Genomic DNA, 17,426 nt, shown 5'->3' on the forward strand with positions numbered 1-17,426 from the left:
AGTGCCTGTGAAGTAGACAGGGAGAACAGGAACCAAAGAAGCTATAGTTTTCAGTCTCAAAATGTCTCCTTATTAATGGTCCTGTTAATTGCAAATGGGGAAAAGGTACCTTTATAGTGGAGAAACCTGCAGGACACCACCTTAACCAAATGATTCATCAATACCAAAGTGATGTTGTGTGCCTCCTGATACAATACACTGATAAGGACACAACTTCACTTATAAAGTTCTCCTACCAAAAATTCATAACCTGATTCTGATCAAGAGAAAACATCAGACAACCCCAAATAGAAGTACCTGGCACAAAACAACTGTCCTGTATTATTCAAAACTGTCTAATAGGACATGGCAGTGAAACGCAGTGGGTCCTGGACTGTGGGGTGTGGTGGTGAACTGAGGCGCTCCTCTTGCAGCCCACTGTCACCTCGTCAGCTCCATAGGCTGCAGAGTCCGGCCATGTCCTCGTGCCACAGGCCGCCCCGCCACCCCGCGCCCCCCGCCCCGCCCCCGCGCCCCCCGCCCCGCCCCCGCGCCCCCCGCCCCGCCCCCGCGCGCCCCGCCCCGCCCCCGCGCGCCCCGCCCCGCCCCCGCGCGCCCCGCCCCGCCCCCGCGCCCCCACCCCGCCCCCCGCCTCCCGCGCCCCTCCCCCCCCGCGCCCCACCCCCCCGCCACCCCGCGCCCCACCCCCCCGCCACTTTCTGCGCCTGCGTGCATGTCAAGTTCTTGCGTGACGTCCGGGCACTGCAGGACTGGAGCGTCTGGCTCGCGGAGAGCAACATGGCGGTCTTACTGTGCACCCGCATAAAACCGTCCGCCTCGTCAGATGTGGCTGAGGGAGTGGACTGCTGCTGGTCATCTCTGTCAGAGGTATCTGAAAGCTCCCCATCTGAAGAAACGTGGTTGGTAGCTTCAACCCTCACCCAACTCTATAAAATAAGAAGCCTCAAAAACTTGGCCGGGCGTGGTTCCTCACGCCGGTAATCCTGGCACTTGGGGAGGTTGAGGTGGGCAGATGGCTTGAGCCCAGGAGTTCAAGACCAGCCTGGGCAACATGGTGAAACCCCATCTCTACAAAAAATACAAAAATTAGACAGGCATGGTGGTGTGTGCCTGTAGTCCCAACTACTGGGGAAGCTGAGATGGGAGGGCCACTTAAGCCCAGGAGGCAGAGGCAGCAGTGAGCCAAGATGGCACTGATGCTCTACTTCAGCCTGGGCGACAGAGCGAGACTCCTCTCAAAAAAAAAAAAAAAAAACGAAACAGAAACCTTTCTGTCACTTGCACGCATTTAGTTCACATCGTACATTAGAAAGGAGAGCAAGGTAGCTGCCAGTCACAGTATTAACTGCTCCAGCTTTTAGGAGGAAATGACCTATACTAGGAAGTTTCAAACTCAAAAGTATGCCACATTTTTCGTCAGACCTATGTAGTCTGAGAGCCTAAGAGAAAGCGTATGAGACAGACACTAGAGATCCAATATATGGATTACCGACATGTTGAAAAGAAAACTCTGGAATAAAGGGAAAATAAGAAATATTTGAAGAAGAGAATAAAGTTTTCTTGAGCTCAAGAAAAATATTTCATCTTCAGATGAAAAGGCCCTGTCATGGTCAAAGCAAAATTGACAAAAATTGCCGGGTACCTGAATGGGAACAATAACGTTTTAAATTTGAAAGGAAAAGAATGCCATAGATTTCCAGAAAAAAGGAAAGATTATCCACAAAGTACATAATCAGACTTTGCCTGAGTGTTACATGATACAGGATACACGAAGCAACATATATATATTTTGAAAGAGAAGGCTGTGTGTAATTCTATATCAAGTCACATGTGAAAGCCACAGAAATAATTCTTGCTTATATATGGGCTCTGAAGAAATTTATTTACAGATGTACTATACATGACCAAAAGATTAATCAAAATGAAGACTTTCTTTTCTTTTTTTTCTTTTTTTGAGATTGAATCTTGTTTTGTTGCCCAGGCTGGAGTACCGTGGTGCCATCTCGGCTCACTGCAACCTCTGCCTCCCTGGTTCAAGTGATCCTCCCTCCTCACCCTCCTAAGTAGCTGGGATTACAGGCGTGCACCACCACACCTGGCTAGTTTTTTTGTGTTTTTAATAGAGATTGGGTTTCACCATGTTGGCCAGGCTGGTCTCGAACTCCTGACCTCAAGTGATCCGCCCTCCTCAGACTCTCGAAGTGTTAGGATTACAGGTGTGAGCCACTGCAGCTGGCAAAATAAAGACTTTGGAAGTAGAAGTACATGGTACAAGTCCTGGTGGTGAGTGTAAAATTCAATTAAATTAGGAAATAAATCTGAATAATTACTGTAAATATGATTTAAAAGCCCTGCAAATGTTAAAAATAATTTGAATATTAATCTATTTCATTTTTTAAAAATACTTTTTAATAAAAATAATTTAGTTCCCTTAAAAATTGTCGAGATTCATTAAAATAAATATGCTAGATAATAGTAATATTTATATCACTATTAAATTTTCTAAATTTCAAAATTGCACTGTGGTTACATTAGAGAATGGCATTGTTCTTAGAAAATACTGAAGTACCACTGGGGAAAGGGACACACCCATATACTGTATACATATATACACATATATACATACAGATATACACATTTACCCATATGTGTATATATATATGAGAGAGAGGGCAAATGTGGCAAAACATTAATAACTGGTGAAGCTGGATAAAGGGCATATGGGAGTTCTTTGTACTGTTCTTGCACATCTACACATTTGAAATGATTTCAAAATACAAGTTTAAAAATTTTTAAACTTTACAATTTTTAAAATATAGAGTCAAGACGTTATTAATATTCTGGTATGAGCCATTTTCATGCAGCAGTTGGGGCAGAAGCCAGTTTGAGTGAGTTTGTCAAGTAAGAGATGAGAATGTAGAGAAAAAAGGACATGACTCTTGGACCCCTGGGTGGAGTGACTTCTGAAATACAAATATTTCACCTACTTTCACATTAGGTTTTCATAGTTTGAATTTTCTGAGGCAGATCACACTTATATGCAAACTCGATTATGGAAGTACCCCTATATATTCATTCTATGCTATAATGTAACAGGACATAAATTCTTCAGGGCTGCCATCATTTTAAACTAAAAAGAGCGGTAGCATCCATGTGAGGAGAGAGAAGTACCAGCATCCCAAAGCTGCTGTTTGTTGCTGGTAATCACAATGCTGCATTCTCTCCAGTCCCTTCCCTTGGAAAGTATTTAGTTCCTGCAAGTCTAGGCAGGATTCTTGGGTCGAGACAAAAGTGACTGTTTTATTGGCTCTGTCTCTCAGTGGCTACCTCATTGTACTCTTTACTCATGAAACTGAATGGAAATGATTGTGTAAACACATTACCTGTTATTACCGATAAACACACCCACCATGGCTGCTTCTTGGCTGCCCAGCTAAATGTTAAATTACTTGCTATGTCAGGGAGGGGAGAAAACCGGACCCAAAGAAAAACACGGGGAAGAGATAGGCTGTCAAAATAAAAATGTTTGGTGGGGCAGGGGAAATTGAAAGATCTGGTCAAACGTTACAAAGTTGCAATGATATAGGATGAATAAATCTAGAGATCTAATGTACAAATTGAAGACTATGGTTAATAATATTGTATTGTATACTGGAAATTTGCTCAGAGAGTAGGTTTTTGATACTTTTACCACAGAAAAAAACGGAAGGAAGGATAACCATGTGAGATGAGATGATGGATATGTTAATTTGCTTGGCTATAGTAATTACTTCATTGTGTATATGTATATCAAAACATGTTGTATACCTTAAATATATACAATTTAAAAAGATAGGAACATTTATGGGAACTTTAATTTGTGATTAAAATGCTTTTAAAATATATGAGGGACATTTAAAATTACATATGTAATTCCAGTATCTCAGCAACATTATGATTTTCATTTGTTTGGAGTTCCTTTATTCATATGAACATATTGTTTCTAAGTTGATGAGGCACTATATATTTTATGCATTTACATATGTTAAAACATTATGCTACATTATTTTAGAAACACTTTCTCTTGATTTTATATTTGTATCATAAAAGTTTTAATAGCTGTGTTACGTCTCATTGTATTTATACATAATATATATATACTTTAATCATTTCCTTATTATTGGATGTCAATGCTGTTTATTTATTTATTTTTGAGATAGAGTCTTGCTCTGTCGCCCAGGCTGGAGTGCAGTGGCGTTATCTTGGCTCACAGCAGCCTCCGCCTCCTGGGTTCAAGTGATTCTCCTGCCTCAGCCTTCCGAGTAGCTGTTACTACAGGTACGCACCACCATGCCCTGCTAATTTTTTTGTATTTTTAATAGAGACGGGGTTTCACCATGTTGGCCAGGCTGCAACGCTGTTTTGTTTTTTTTTTTAAATGATTTTAAATAACTGCTGTAAATGTCTTCATACATGTGGATTTTTCTCCTTTTAAATTTTCATATTTCCTCAATTCCAAGATACATATTTTTTTCTTTTACTATGTATCAGAATACATTTTAGTATAAAGATATTAGTAATTTTTTCTTTAAAATATATTATTAAATTAATATTGTATCTTAAAATTGAAACTGCCTTAGAATTGGAGAAATACAATAGTTCTATAATATAAATTAGAAACAGAGGGTTTACTGAGTCAAACAAATTTATGATACTTGATAAGTATATCAGAATGTCTTCTAAAAGGATTTTGTTGCTATTTTTTACAGTTTTGCTAGCTTGAGATTTGACTTCTTTTTGATTTTTAATAGTTTTAATAAATGCAAATGTTTTTTCATCATTATTTTAATTTACTTAGCTATTCTACTCTTCATATGTGAAGGAGTTTGGGTATGAAAAGAACAAAAGGCAACATTTGAAGACATCTCAGAAACCATTCAAAAGGAAAAACCTTGATGATTAGTCAGTAATTTTGGAGGGAATAAGTGAAAGGTACTGGCTCTTCCCTTTCCATGTTGTTAGGTCTGTTCCCCTGCCATACGCAAAATTGGAAGGATTCTGTACAGTGATTTATTTATAGAATTACAGGGTTTTATAAGCCCTTAAGGATCATCTGGTTAACTCCCACATTTTATAGATGATTAAGTAAAAACCCAATGAGATTCAAATTGTTCAAGATTTTACAGCTAGTAAGTGCCAGGGCTGAAATTTGAAACCAAGGTTCCAGACCTTTCTACCAGGCACACTGCCTTTCTGGTGCAAATTCCATTTGAGAGCTAATGACATATCTACCAGTCCTTGACATTTAGACTGGACAGTACAATATTTAAGTTTAGGATATTACTAATTCTTACTTAATAAATTACTCAAGAAAGTGAATGATCTCAGATTTAAGATTATAGAACTAAACATGAAAAAAATTGCCTATATCTAAATATGTTGCACAAACGTAGACATATATATCCGACATTTCCTGTAACAGGCTTATGCAGTGAATTCTGAGTAAGGTGCCTTAAGTCTAGTAATTCAGATTGTAGGTGATTAAGCCCTCTGGAAAACTGAATCACCGTGATCTGAAATTTTTCTCACTGTAGATTTAGTCTCATTGCTTATTAAATATTGCTCACCTTTTCCAAACCACATTAACATCCAATTTTTCCATCTAAAAGATGGCATATTTTTATCCCATCATCTTTATTACTGTTGTTTCCAGGCATTCATAATTTTATAAAATGTTCCTACAACTGTTAACCCAAGTCATAGGCTTTATCAGTCTGTGACAACAAAATTAACTCATACTTGCATTTCAAACCCAAACTCGTATGGCACAAGTTCAAATCAGCAAAACTACTGGAAACTGGCCCTATTTAAATTGTTTCCCCAACAATTTCTAAGGTCCCAGGGTAATGCCTCATAAATACTCAGGACTGGTCACCATCTTTTACACCTGCTTCTTTGTCTTTCTTCTGGACAGGAATGTTGATGGACACCACTCTCCTCCCCTGGTGACAACTCTTGATGCATCCCTACTGTGACAAGGTTAGTCCCTCTCCAGATTTTCCATATCTAAACTGTGATGAAACCATACTCCTTAAAAAACATACCTTGAAGGTTCCAGAAAAAGGAAACTGAAAACAGAGAATAACTTCCAACAGCCAAGAGCAGTACATCTTTAGAGCTAACAAGCCCAAACCCAAAATATGAAACCCTGCCTAATTACCAGCAGTCCATCACGTGGCAGGGAGGCAGCTCAAAAGGAAACAGGTAACTCCAGGTATCTCCTTATCTTGGAGTTCAGGTTCCATGCCCCCCAGCTTAAAAAAAGGAGTCCTTCAGATTCTCTCAAGCTTAAGCTGGGCTTTATTTTCCTGCCTGGAATTTTCCTCTTCCCAGATGTGGAGTGGTAGGAATCCTGTAGTCTAGCCACTCAAAAATTGATCTGGGCTTCATAGCTTGAACAAGATAATCACAATCGTAGGCAGTATATTTTCCAAAGTCTGGCTTACACAGTCTTATAATTACCTCATTGTAAGAAAAAACTGTGCTTTAGAGGGAAACTATGCATTGTCTAGCATAGAGGACACCCATCCTTCTGGGTTATCTGATTCTATGGGAGCTATTTTACAATGCTGTAAATTGTTGATTATTGATATCAATGCAAAACGCTTGTTTATAGACATCAGATTGTTTCCTATCCAGTAGAGGGATAGAGGTTCAATTGACTTCTCTCTCCTACGATGAAAAAAGGCTCGTTTTGTCTCAATTTGCGTATTCATTTCCCTATTTCTCATCTATAACAGTGTTTGTTCTTTGTATTCTCCTTTGAACTGGCTGATACCTTAGCGTTTTCCTTATTAACGAGTTAAATAAAATCTTGAACACGTGTTCGTATGTGTTATATAGGAGAGTCATGATTTTACCATTAAAAAAATTATCTTTAACACCATGTATGAGACCCTAAAGTATGGTTAGTTTTTGCTACATCAAGTTTAGTTTAGTTCTTCATTACATTTTACCGTCAGCATAAGGAAAAGAGATGATCAAGCATGTGCCCACCCCCATCATAATATTTGCTTTTTTTTGTTTGTTTGTTTGTTTTTGTTTTTGTTTTTGAGATGGAGTCTCGCTTTGTCACCCAGGCTGGAGTGCAGTGTTGTGATCTTGGCTCACTTCAACCTCCACCTCCTGGGTTCAAGCAATTCTCCTGCCTCACCCTCCTGAGTAGCTGGAATTACAGGTATGCACCACCACACCTGACTAATTTTTTGTGTTTTTAGTAGAGACGGGGTTTCACCATGTTGGCCAGGCTGATCTTGAACTCCTGACCTCAAGTGATCCACCCGCCTCGGCCTCCCAAAGTGCTGCAATTATATGTAGATGTGAGCCACTGCGCCCCCACTGCGCCCAGCCCCACCATAATATTTGTATACACACAAAATACACATGCATGTACACACAGTTCTCCAAAATAAGCATAGAACAGTCTAAAATCCACATGAAAGAAGAAAATACTCTCTAATGCAATAAAGGCACAGTTCTGGTGATCCGTCAAGCAGAACATATGCTATTTCAGCTTGACGGGTCTGCATTGAGTTACTTCCTCATATCCAGGAATTCTTCAAGAATGTAGAGTTTTAATCTGTATCAGGGTTTCTCGGCCTCAGCACAATTAACATTTTGGATCAGATCATTCTTTATTGTAGGAGTTGTCCTGTGCATTGTAGGATGTTTAGCAGCATGTCTGGCCTCACTCCAGACATTGCCACATGTCACTGGGGTCAAAAGTCATCACCAGTTGAGAACCACTGATCTATTTTATTAAAGGTTCCTCAAGATAGCTCCTTTCAGAGTAAAGGGAGGATCTCCCTAAGGATAAGTGAATTTATTTAACCAATACATATCAGCATGGATGGGTCTCAGTGATAATGTCGAGTGAACACAGTTAAATTACAGAATGCTTTCTGCAGCATGATACTATTTGTATAAATCTTAAAATCACAAAAACTTATATATTGCTTATAGAAATATGTATATGAAATAAAATCATAAAACCATCAACATGGAGAATACATATCAATTTAATGAGTATGGCTGCCTCTGAGAAAAGAGGGAAGGAATTAGATTAAGATTACAAAAGAATATTCAACTGTGTTTATAATGTTTTGCTTTTTTAAGAGATCTAAAACAAATACTACCCAATGTTGTCATTTTTTCATTCCAGCAAATGCATATATGAATATTATGCTACTCCACAAACTTTACTGTAAATTTGAAAGAAATCCATAATAAGATATGAAAAATGCAGCTTAAATTTCAAATAATGTTCTTCAAAGCTGTTGTCATTAATTTTCCAATCATCTACTGCTTTATATTATTCATACTGCTGCTTGCCTCCATGATTATAGGTAGCTGTGAGCTGGCAGTGTTTTATAGAGCAATTTCCTGGCTCCGACTCTAATGAAAGCCATAATATTAATGCTCTCACCCTGTATTTGTGGAGTGCTTTATCTTTTCCTAGTACTCTTATATCTGTATTCTCTTTTTATATTCACAATTTCTCTCACCATCAGTCTTAGTCTCAACTATATTTGCCATGTATTAATAAATGTATTAAAAAGGCTTCTATGAATGCTTTTTCTTTGGCAGCTACCTGAGTTTAGGTTACCCTAGATACCAACCCTGAGAGATTGGATTCTAGTGCAAGCAGTTTATTTAGGAGGTGATCCTACAGAGCTCTGGTAGGGGAAATGTGACAAGGAAGGGAAGAAAGCTAATAAACGGCACATCATAGAGCAGGTTACAGTTGAGGGCAATTGAAGCTTAGTCCTGCCCATTTGTTTACACATTATCTATGTGGTTTTCATGTTATGGCAGAACTGAGTAGTGGTGACAGAGGCCTGAAAAGCCAAAAATATTTACTATATGGCCCTTTACAAGAAAAGTTTCTTGACCTCTTCTTTATACCATAAAACTAGAAGAAAAGTTATTATTTTCAAGCGTTTTGAGAGCTTCCAGTATGAGCACATGTGTAAGAAGGAAAATGTCAATTGTTACTCATAAAAATTCCATTTTTATGAAGTGCGTTAGGGGAAAAATTGAATTAAGAAGGAAAACCTTTTTCCATAAAAACAAACATTGGCAATTTGCCCTAAAAAATACATAAAGATTCAAGAAGAAATTTGAGGTGGTTACATCTCTACTGTGGAATGAATTGTAAACTCCTAGTGTAGACATAGAAAATAGTAATCATTTATTGTGCCAAACTCCAACTAATTAAAAATTATGGTGATGAAGATCTAAGACTATGTTCAGGCTTAGTGAAAGAGAGGGCCATAATTGATAAGCAGTGTCTGAAGTGAGCACAGGAAGGGATAGTGGTGGCCAATGTTGAATGCAAAAAATAAGCACAGCTACCTGCCATGAGATGGGAGGAGAAAAAACCAAGAGAGGAAAGGGGACACTTAGGCTTCCTGTGATCTCAGAAACCTAACAAGGGCTGATCAAAGGCTATTTATACATCAAGCAGGAAAAAACCCTATTATTAACATCTTGCATTAGTGTGGTACATCTGTTACAATTAATGAACCAATATTGTATATTATTATTAAATAAAATCTGTAGTTTACCTTAAGTTTCACTCTTTGTGTTGTACAGTTCTATGGGTTTTGATAAATGCATATTTATTCACCATTATAGTATCCACCATTATAGTATCATATGGAATAGTTTCACCACACTAAAATTTTCCTGTACTTCACCTATTTATAGCTTTCCTTCCACCCACCCCCATCCCAATCCCCTGGCAACCACTGAACTTTTGACTGTCTCCATAATTTTGCCTTTTCCAGAATGTCATATAGTTGGAATCATACAGTAGGTAGCCTTTTCAGACTGGCTTTTTTTTCACTTAGGAATATGCTTTTAAGTTTCCTTTGTGTCTTTTTACATCTTGGTAGCTCTTTTTTTTTCATCACTGAATAAATTATCCATTGTATGGATGTACTAAATTTTGTTTATTCACCTATTGAAAGACATCTTGTTGTTTCCAGTTTTGGGCAGTTAAAACTATCTATTTCTTTTTGTGTGTATTTTGGCAGCTTATATCTTTCAGGGAATTTGTGTATTTCATCTAAGTTATCAAATTTGTGGGCATAGAGTTATTTATAATGTTCCTTTATTATCCTTTTAATGTCTATGAGATCAGCAGTGATGGCCCCTCTTTCATTTCTGATATTAGTAATTTGTGTCTTCTTTTTCTCTTGATTAGTCAAGCTAATCAATTTATCAATTTTATTGATCTTTTCTAAGAAGCAGCTTTTGGTTTTGTTGATATTCTTTACTGTTTTTCTGTTTTCAGTTTCATTGATTTGTGCTGTAACTTCTGTTACTTCTTGCTTTCTGCTCACTTTAGGTTTATATTGCTCTTCTCTAGTTTCCTAAGGTGGAAACTTCGATTGCTGTTTAGATCTTTTCTCTTTTCTAATAATATGCATTCACGGCTATAAATTTCTCTCTACTTTTGCTGCATTCAACAAGTTTTGAAAAGTTGTATTTTCATTTTCATTTAGTTCAAAATATTTTAAAATTTTTCTTGATACTTGACACATATGTTTAGAAGTATGCTTAATATTCAAATATTTTGAAAAATTTCAGCTATCTTTCTGTTATTGATTTCCAACTTAATTCCCTTGTGATCTGAGAGCAAACTTTGTATGATATCTTTTTTAAGTTTGTTAGGATGTTTTATGGCCCAGAATGCATGTTCTGAATGTTGGAAGCTGAATGTTCCATGTGAGCTTGAGAAGAATTTGTATTCTGCCTTGTTGGAGGAAGTATTCTAAATCTACGGATGTCAGTTAGATCCAGTTAATTTATGGTGTTCTTCAGTTCAACGATGCCTTACTGATTTTCTGCCTGCTGTATCTGTCAATTACTGATAGAGAAGTTTTGAAATTTCCGGCTATAATAATAGATTTGTCTATTTCTCCTTGAAGTTCTATCAGTTTTGCCTCACATACTTTGATGATCTGTTGTTAGATACATACATGTTGAGGATTGCTATGTCTTCTTGGAGAATTGGCCCCTGTGTAATTGTATCATACCCTTCCTTATCTCTGATAATTTTCTGGTCTGCTTTGTCTGAAATTGGTATTGCTACTATAGCTTTCATTTGATTTGTGTTATCATGGTATATCTTTATCCCTTTACGTTTAATATAACTGTGTTTTTATATATAGTGGGCTTCATTAAATATAATAGGAATTATATAGTTGGGTCTTGTTTTTTCTATACATTCTGACAGTCTCTGCCTTTTAATTGGTGATTTAAACTGTTATTCGCAGTGAGTAGTAATATAGTTGGATTAGTGTCTACAATGTTTGTAACCGTTTTCTATTTGTTGCACTTTTTCTTTGTTTCATTTTTATCGCCCCCACCCCCCCCCCCCGCCCCCATTTTCCTGCCTTCTCTGGTTTTAACTGAACATTTTATATGAACCCATTTTCTCTCTTCTCTTAGCATATCGATAATATTTCTTTGAAAAAATGTTTTAGTGTTTGTCTTAGAGTTTGCAGTATATATTTACAACTAATCTAAGTACACTTTCAAATAATACTATAATGCTTCACGGGTAATGCAGATACCTTATAACAAAGCATTTCCAATTACTTTCTTCCGTTCCTTGTACCATTGTTGTCATTCATTTCATTCATCCATAAGCTATAACTACCCAATACATTGTTGCTATTACTCTTACTTTGAACAGTTATTTATTAAATCAATTTAAAATATGAAAAATGAAAGATCTTGTTTTAATCTTGTTGATTCCCTGCTAATGTTCTTCCTTCCTTTCTTTCTTTCAGATCAGATCTGAATTTCTGACCTATATCAATTTCCTTCTCTCTGAGGAACTTATTTGAATATTTCTTGCAAGGCAAGTCTACTGGCAACAAATTACCTCAGTTTTTGTCTGAGAAAGTCTTTTTTTTCCTCCTTCACTTTAGAAAGATAACTTCACTGGATGAAGAATTTTAAGCTTGTGTTTTTCTTTATTTTTGTTTCAACACTTTCAATATTTCACTTTATTCTCTTCTTGCTTGCATGGTCCCCGATGAGAAGTCTGATGTAATTCTTATCCTTGTTGCTTTATAAGTAATGCTTCCCCCAACTCTCTCATTTCTTTCAAGATTTTCTCTTTGCTTTTGATTTTCTGCAAGTTGAATGTGAAATGCCTAGATGTCGATTTTTTGGATTTGTCTTGCTTGGTGTTGTCTAACCTTCCTGGATCTGTGTTTTGATGTGTTTCAATAATTTCAGAAAATTCTGAGCTATTATTACTTCAAATATTTATTCTGTTATTCTTTCTCTTTCTTTTCCTTTTAGTATTCCCATTATGTATATGTTACACCTTTTGTAATGATTATACACTTCTTGGATATTTCATTATTTTTCCCATTCTTTTTTTCTCTTTGCCTTCCAGTTTGGAAAGTTTCTGTTGACCTATCACCAAGCTCATTAATTCTTTCCCCAGACATTTCCAACCTGCTGATGAGCCTTTAAATACATCCTTCATTTCTGTTACAATGTTTTTTTATTTCTAGCATTTCCTTTTGATTCTTTCTTAGGGTTTGCATCTCTATGCTTACATTACCCACCTGTGCCTTCATGTTGTCTGTTGTTTCCACTAGGGCTTCGTATTAGTTTGTTCTCACACTGCTATTAAAGACATATCTGAGACTGGGTAATCTATAAAGGAAAGAGATTAATGGACTCACAGTTCCACATGGCTGGGGAGGCCTCACAATCATGGCAGAAGACAAAGGAAGACCAAACGGACTTCTTACATGGTGGCAGGCAAGAGAGGGAGCTTGTGCAGGGGAACTCCTCTTTATAAAACCATCATATCTCGTGAGACTTATTCACTATGACAAGAACAGCATGGGAAAGGCCCGCCCCCATGATTCAGTTACCTCCCACTGGGTCCCTCCTACAACACATGGGAATTGTGGGAGCTACAATTCAAGATGAGATTTCGGTGGGGACACAGCCAAACCGTATCAGGCTTTTTCTGTTTTGACTACCTGGAGTACTACAATTCAATTCTGGCACTAATGACCTAGAGTTAGCACCAAATTCCACAAGTTAACGGCTCAGTCCTCCACAAGACTGCTTCTTATTCCAGATGCCAGCCACAAGTGGAGTCCCCAGTCCCCAGGCTCCCTGCACCTCTGACTGGTTATAAATTTGGGAGTTCCTATAACTACCTCAGTTTTGATAATTCGATATGGCTCAGAACTCACTGAAAATAGACTATGTGTAAAACTCTACACGTAGAGTTTTATTATAAAGTATATACTTAGAACAAGATCTGGAAGGGCTCTGGATGCAAAATTTTCATACTCTCTTCCCAAGGAATCTGAGTGCATCATCCTCCCTGTACACCAGTATGTTCACCAACCAGAAAACTCCACTGAGTTTCAGTGTCCACATTTTTTTATGTGGAATATGATTACACAGGCATGACTGAATATGCAATTGGCCACATAATTGAGCTCAGTCTCTAACCCTCTTTTCCATGCAGGTAAAACTGGCCCAAAGTTCCAGCCTTCTAATCGTGTGTTTGGTCTTTCTGGTGTCCATCTCCCATCCTGAAGCTAACTAGGAGTCTGTCATGAGTTACCTCATTAGCATAACAAATAATTTCTATCTCTCAGGAAATTCCCAGGATTTTTGAAGTTCTTTGTCAGGAACTAAGATCAAAGGCCAGATAAACTTTTTTTTTTTTTTTAAAGACAAGGTCTTGCTCTGTTGCCCAGGCTGGAGCACAGTAAGGCAATCTTGGCTCACTGCAACCTCCACCTGTTGGGCTCAAGCGATCCTCCCACCTCAGCCTGCCAAGTAGCTGGGACTATGGGTACATACCACCTTGCCTGGCTAATTGTTCAAATTTTGTAGAGATGTGATCTCACTATGTTGCCCAGGCTGATCTCAAACTGCTGGGCCCAAGTGATCCTCCCGTCTCAGCCTTCCAAAGTGCTGGGATTACAGGTGTGAGCTACCATGCCTGGCCAAATTCTTTATTATACCACGGAGCCCTTAATATATCAATAATAGTTGTTTAAGTTTCTTATCTGATAATTCCAAAATCTGAATATATCTGAGTCAGATACTGATGCTTGCTTTGTCTCTTCAGACTTTATTTTTTCCTTCCCTTAGCATATCTCATAATTTTTTTTTTGTTGGAAGTGATCATGCTATATCTGGTAATAGAAACTGAGTTAATTGGGCTTTTAATGTAAGGCTTTATGTTGATCTGGCTAGGAGCTAGGCTATGTTTAATGTTAATTGTAACGCATATATGCCAGAGGCTCCGGCTCCAGTTTTCTATAGTTTCCTTTTATTCCCTGCTTCCATGGTGCCTTTAGGTTCCCCTAAGAACTCTTTCTTAAATAGATTACGTCTTTCAGTTCTCTCAGTTGTAATCCACCGTTTTTTTACTGGAGCCTTGCTGATGTGGTGGTAAGACTTTAAGGAGGGGAAGCATTCTATAATCTTATAATTAAATCTCAGCTATTTTTAGTGGGCCTGAGTCCCTGAGCTGTGACATTCAGCATTTCTCAGCCTTTTTTTTCCTTATCATTATGTGAGACAGGAAGGCTAGGGGGAACTAGCATTGTCTAGTTGCCCTTCTTCTTGGTCACATAAGACTCTGGTAATTTCCCTTGATGTAACTCTTGTGACAGAGAACAAAAAACTCTGGGCTTATTTCAAAATGGCACTTCTTCTTTCCTCTTGCTCAAAGCAAAGGAGATTTGTCTCCCATATGATTTTTACTCTTATGGGACTCCTAATGGCACAGAGAACCCTGGGCTTATTTCAAAATGGCACTTCTTTCCTCTTGCTCAAAGCAGAGGAGATTTCTCTCCCATATGATTTTTACTTTTGGTGGGGCACCTAGTGGTAAATCCCACAAAAGTGTGGAGCCTCCTAAAACTGGGCCATCAGGAGTTTTTAAATCTCAAGTTGGTCTGCACTCAGCCTTCAGCAGTTTATCAATTACCGTTTAAGTGTTCCTACCAGTTACTGGTTCCAGAAGCCTCCGCTCTTGGTAAACTGTAATTCTTTGTATTTACACATCTCTACAGTTTTGGGGGTGGCAGTTTTCCCTGTGACCTCAATTCTCTGGTAGATTTAAGAAAAGTTGTTGATTGTTAGCTTGTTCAGCATTTTTCTTGCTGTGAGAACAGGAATGTTGACTTCTGAGCTCTTTGCCTATCAGAGCTAATCAGGAAGCATGACCGGTATACAACTAGAGGAAGGGTGCTTAAATCTAAGTGGAATTAGCCTATCTATGGTTCATGGCAATCATGCATATTGATTACGGCCAGACGCCACTGATTCTTTCATCAAACCAACTTTTCTGCTAGAATTGCATTCTATGAATATAGTATTTTGTTGAGTAGTTAGTCAAATTAAATGCAGTTTTCAAAAGGGGAATCTTTTAGGGAGATATGGCGTTATGGTTTGAACCAGATTTCATTTCCACTGTATCAAATCCCAGTGGCCTTCTCAGTGGCAGAATGGGTTTTTCACAAATTCTCTGCATTGTAGTTGTTAATTCTTAAGTAAAGTAACTCTGGAATGTGCTTTCTTTGGCTTATAAGTAGACCTCCTCTCCACCTTATGAGTTTCCAACTCTTTGCCCTTGAATTAGACACATGTTGGTAGATTGTAGCCTAAGGCCTACTACTTACTAGTACTTGATAAAATCTTCTCCCTAGGATGAATGGGCAGTGAACTAAAGACAAGAATTACAACTTTTTAATCAAAGTGGCTGAATCCATAACTATATCTTTCTAAATTAAACCTGTTTTGTTATGAACTGTCTCTACCATTAGCAATGTTGTTGGTCGGATGATTTGGAGAAAATAAAAGAACATCATGATTTTTATTTTTCTTCTTTCTATAATCCAATGATTCTCAATTAGGGGCAATTTTACTCCTGCAGGGACATTTGGCAATGTCTGGAGACATTTCTAATTGTCACACCTAGAGAAGTGATTGCTATTGGTGTCTTGTGGGTAGAGGCCAGGGATGCTGCTAAACATCCTACAACACACAGGACAGTTCCCATAACAAATAATTATCCACAAAAAGTTACCTGGCCCAAATTGTCAGCAGGGCTGAGGTAAAGAAGCCCTGCTAGAATCTGAGAAATTAGCCACCATGGCTTCTTTGTCTATACTAGGATCCTAATGATCTCATTATTTTTATCTCTTTATTAATTTTTGTATTACAAAGATAATATTTTTCTCTGGACTATTTTCTCATTGGACCAAGGAAGTTAGTCTTGGAATCCTGCCCCACGAAGCTTACAGGTCAATAATTCACAGTATAATCTCCTTATTGGAGTGGAGGCCTATGGGTGCTGGAGTCCTAAGAGTTAAACACTTTTGCACAATTATTATGGTTTAGTGTGCAGCTTATACAAACAAAAATATTATCTGTACCTTTAATTTGTAATTTCCTTGTGTTATAGTAATAATACAGAGCAAATCTTGTGTTATAGTAATAATACAAGGAAACTACAAATTAAAGGTACAGATAAAATTTCGAAAATAGTGGAAGAATGAGAACCAAGCTCTTTTGACCTACTGAGCTTCACATATGGTTTACAGATGCTCTCCCATTTCATCCTCATAACAGCCTCACCAGACAATCTTGTTCTTGTCAGATAAAGAGTCAAGAAGAGAACAGAATGATACTTTGAAGATAATTTTATCCTGTTCCTGTTAATAAGTCAAACATGTGCCTTGTGTAAATTTACAGCTTACACAACATCTACAGAGAAATATAAAAATCACTCATTATTATACTCTAAGAGATAACTGTTTAGTATATTTCTTTGCTACTTATTTTTTTTTTGCATGTAAATGCATTTTAAATGTAATTGCATTTATTCTGTGTACATGACCTTTATCTTTTCCCCTCCCCTCAGTATCATTTCATGGGCATTTTAGGAGGTCAGTTGATATTTTCTTTCTTTTTCAGATTTGATAAGCTAATTTTTTTAATTTCAATAGATTTTTGGGGAACAGGTGGTGGTTGGCTTACATGAGTAAGTTCTTTAGTGGTGATTTCTGAGATTTTGGTGTACCCATTACCCAAGCAGCATACACTTGAGTTGATATTTGATATTTTCTAAAGTATGATATTTAATGATTTTAAATACTTCATCATATGACTACTTCATATGTTTAATCATTCCCCTTGATAAGTGGCAACATTTTTCTGTATGAAAGAAACAAACCAAAAAACAAACAAACAAACAAAACAGAGAAGAAAAGTGCCTGAAGCACACTGGTATATTGAAACAGCAAAATTCAACAACAAAAACAAAAAACACCACCAGCTATATGAAAAACAAACCACAAATCTTTGATTTCTCA

The 17,426-nt window shown here is 37.6% G+C and overlaps 1 long non-coding RNA gene across 1 annotated transcript in view; it reads right to left on the reverse strand.

Moving 5' to 3' along the window:
• Positions 1–12,824, reverse strand: part of LOC134739035 (uncharacterized) — a 38,199-nt gene extending 25,375 nt beyond the window's left edge. Inside the window, exon 1 of the long non-coding RNA XR_010125416.1 lies at positions 12,753–12,824. This is a non-coding gene — a long non-coding RNA (uncharacterized LOC134739035). The remainder of the gene's footprint in view (positions 1–12,752) is intronic.
• Positions 12,825–17,426: the final 4,602 nt, after the last annotated feature.

This window comes from Pongo pygmaeus, chromosome X (assembly GCF_028885625.2).
Source record: "Pongo pygmaeus isolate AG05252 chromosome X, NHGRI_mPonPyg2-v2.0_pri, whole genome shotgun sequence".
In the NCBI taxonomy this organism is placed as follows: Eukaryota; Metazoa; Chordata; class Mammalia; order Primates; family Hominidae; genus Pongo; species Pongo pygmaeus.